Source organism: Malus sylvestris, chromosome 4 (assembly GCF_916048215.2).
Source record: "Malus sylvestris chromosome 4, drMalSylv7.2, whole genome shotgun sequence".
Classification (NCBI taxonomy): domain Eukaryota; kingdom Viridiplantae; phylum Streptophyta; class Magnoliopsida; order Rosales; family Rosaceae; genus Malus; species Malus sylvestris.
Genome location: NC_062263.1, coordinates 10,577,916 through 10,581,555, shown reverse-complemented (window position 1 = coordinate 10,581,555; position 3,640 = coordinate 10,577,916). Strand labels below are relative to the sequence as shown.

Genomic DNA, 3,640 nt, shown 5'->3' with positions numbered 1-3,640 from the left:
TAGTAGCAGAAGAAGAAGAAATACATATTTACAGCAAGTCAAAAGTCCACCATCAACCATACTGGAAGCCTTGAAATTTTAAAGGAGAAACAGAAGATATGTATTACAAGGTGAAAGAAGATAGAGAAAGAGATGCAGAGCTAGTAGAAGGCGATGAATAGTACTAGAACAATTTGACAGAAGAAGAGCTGCATAACATCGACAACATGATGGAAGCATGAAGAGCTAGTAGCAAATTAGCATAAGTTGAATAGCATCATGCAAAATAATGTATTTTGATCAGACAGAAATGTCAACATCATTGTGGACCCCGCTACAATAATGAAATAATGGCATAAGAGTAAATAAAGAAAAAAGCTTGATCCATTATGGACTTTTCATAAACAAAATGTCCTTTTGATTAAAAATGAATAGTGTCAAGCCCTTTTCATTAAAACTCTGTTTTCATTATTTATATTCATAATTCATAATATAGAATTATACATTACACCCACACAACACTTTCACTTGATTAATCCACGTTACTAATCGCCATCAATACAATTAGGGGTGTTTGTTTGAGCTCACTAAGTTTCATTGGACTAGACTACACTAATTATTAGTGTAGTCCTATGTTTGGTAGGCAAAAGGACAAGTGTAATGAGATTAGCCCTCACTCACTCCGATTATCTACTTCGTTAGGAGAGATTTTTCAATATAACCATCAAACGAGGTGGTATACCACGTGTCCCTATAGAAATGGTGGGTTATGTGTGTTAAAATGTTAGTAACTTAAAAATTAAAAATTTCCACCACTTGCATAATAACACGTGGTGTACCATCCGTATTCTTGTCACAACTAAATTTTTCTCCTTCACTTAGAGTTATTAGCGAGGAACCCCAAATACCACAAGACTGCCTAAGCCCGTCATCGAGAGAGAGTCATCGCTCGTTCTCACATGCTCGCTCATTTTTAGCTCTGTTATCCTCGTACTGCTCGCCCTTATCTCCTGCTCGTCATCATCTACTCCTAGTCTGGTAAATTTCGAATCTGACGAATTATTTCTTCGATTTTGTTTTCAGGTCATTAAATTATTACTGGGTTTTCATCAATTCGTTGTTTTGGGTTTAAAAACTAAGAAAATTTGGAATTTTTACATCAAAGATTGTCAATTTTGTAGATAATATTAGTTTTCTTGAATTTTGTGGTTTTGGGTGTTTTTGATTTGGGTTGAATTTCATAAATCAGTAGTGGCTTAGAGGTCCGAGGCAGGTGGGTGATTATCGTCGTTCAAATTGTTTGTCTGTGTACTTTGCAATGACTCTGCAATACTCTGCAATGACAGTAGCCTGGTGCACGAGGCTGCACATTTGTTCATATTAATATTAGTAATAATTAGCCAAGAAGGACAAAGATCCAAATGCACCCAAACGCCCTTTCACTGTTTTCTTCCTCTTCCTATAACTCTCATCTCACCTGTTGTTTCTGTTTCTCTTACATGTTATCAATGATGTACAACTGCAATATCCGCTACATATTTGAATGATGTCCCCTTTGTGTGAGACACTGTTTGAGGTCAATTGGGGATTTTGTATGTTGCAGGGATGATTTCAGGAAATCCTACAAGGAAGTTAATCCTGATTCTAAAGGTGTTAAGACGGTATATAGTGTTATCAACCTTAGCACTCCATTATTGTATGACATGCTATGATTTGATGAGTTTGTGCAACCTCTAATGCCATAACTTTAAAATGGAATTTCAGGTTGCAAAGGAGGGTGGTGAGAAATGGAAGTTTTTGATTAATGAGGATTGTATTTGTATTCATTTGTTTTTTCTTTATGGTTTTGGTATTGACCTTTAATCTAATCATGTGGACAGGAAATGGTAATTAGACTTTGTCTGATCCTATTTTCTTCTTGTGTCTAATGTAAAATGTGTTCAGGAGAAGAAACTCTATGTGGATAAAGCTGCTGAGCTTAAATAAGAGTACAAAAGAGCATTGGAGAGTGACATTGCAGGAGATGGTGATGTAAGACTTATTCATTGTAGTTGTTGAATGTGTTATTATTGTAGTATTAGTCTAGTTTAACAAACATTTTCATAAAAAGTTGTATGTTCCGCTTTGTTTGAAAGGAATGAGTCTGATACATGTTTCTAGATTCTTGTAAATTCTGAGGTTGGTTCTATCTGAGCTATCTACGGCTTTCTTGAAACTACTTATAATATATATTGTTCTTGATTGATTCACGAGCATCCTTTTTCTTGGTGGACTTGTGAATGCAAATCTAGTAGTTGAGCATTTCAATTCCTTTTGTGTTTTTGTGTTATAATTGGTTGGTGTATGTTGAAACATGAATTGCCTAGTGCTTACTTGTAGTATCATTACAAATTACATTGATTGATGAGGTTTGTATTTGTATTCATTTGTTTTTTCTTTATGGTTTTGGTATTGACCTTTAATCTAATCCTGTGGACAGGAAATGGTAATTAGACTTTGTCTGATCCTATTTTCTTCTTGTGTCTGATGTAAAATGTGTTCAGGAGAAGAAACTCTATGTGGATAAAGCTGCTGAGCTTAAATAAGAGTACAAAAGAGCATTGGAGAGTGACATTGCAGGAGATGGTGATGTAAGACTTATTCATTGTAGTTGTTGAATGTGTTATTATTGTAGTATTAGTCTAGTTTGACAAACCTTTTCATAAAAAGTTGTATGTTCCTCTTTGTTTGAAAGGAATGAGTCTGATGCATGTTTCTAGATTCTTGTAAATTCTGAGGTTGGTTCTATCTGAGCTATCTACGGCTTTCTTGAAACTACTTATAATATATATTGTTCTTGATTGATTCACGAGCATCCTTTTTCTTGGTGGACTTGTGAATGCAAATCTAGTAGTTGAGCATTTCAATTCCATTTGTGTTTTTGTGTTATAATTGGGTGGTGTATGTTGAAACATGAATTGCCTAGTGCTTACTTGTAGTATCATTACAAATTACAAAGTGCATTGAGTTGTCCTTGGTGATATTTTTTTAACTTTAGTGTTCGTAAATGACACTCAAAAAATTATCTACCAAATTATCGTTTATTGCTCATGTGTTCTAGTTGGCATTTGTATCTAGAAGTCTACATGAGCATCTCTTTATGGTTCCCTTTGTATTGCAAACTGACTACCCACAAAATTTTGATGTTCTAGCTCCATTTGTATTGCACACTAAGGGATCAGAGACAATTGTTGCATTCTATTTATGATGATGTAATTTGTGCATTTGGAACGATGTAATCTGTGCATTTGGAAGGCTTGGCTACATGTATAGGTGTGACAAATACAACATTAAACCAGACCTTGTATCTGTGACAAAGGCTCTTCTTCAGAATATATGCCAATCAGCATTCTTGTGAGCCCATAAGTTTCAAATGTCATACACTCTCAGAGTAGCAAGGTTGGTTTTTTTTCTCATGGGTTTACATATTCTGGACACCCCGTAGCCTGTGCAGTTGCAATTGAAGCACTCAAGATCTACATACGTAGTTGAAGGGCACTAAAGAATATGTAAAGGAACTCAAGATTAAGCACAAGTAGTTCGAACTTGTAAATGTATTGATAGCTGATGATGGTGAAAAAAAATATGTAGACTTTCATGTAAAGCAAATTCTTTCCCCGTT

At 34.9% G+C, this 3,640-nt stretch overlaps 1 long non-coding RNA gene across 1 annotated transcript; it reads left to right on the top strand.

Moving 5' to 3' along the window:
- Positions 1–960: 960 nt before the first annotated feature.
- On the top strand, positions 961–1,803 carry LOC126618387 (uncharacterized). Its single transcript, XR_007621673.1, has 3 exons — positions 961–1,017; positions 1,583–1,640; positions 1,744–1,803. It is a non-coding gene; the product is annotated as an uncharacterized LOC126618387 (long non-coding RNA).
- Positions 1,804–3,640: the final 1,837 nt, after the last annotated feature.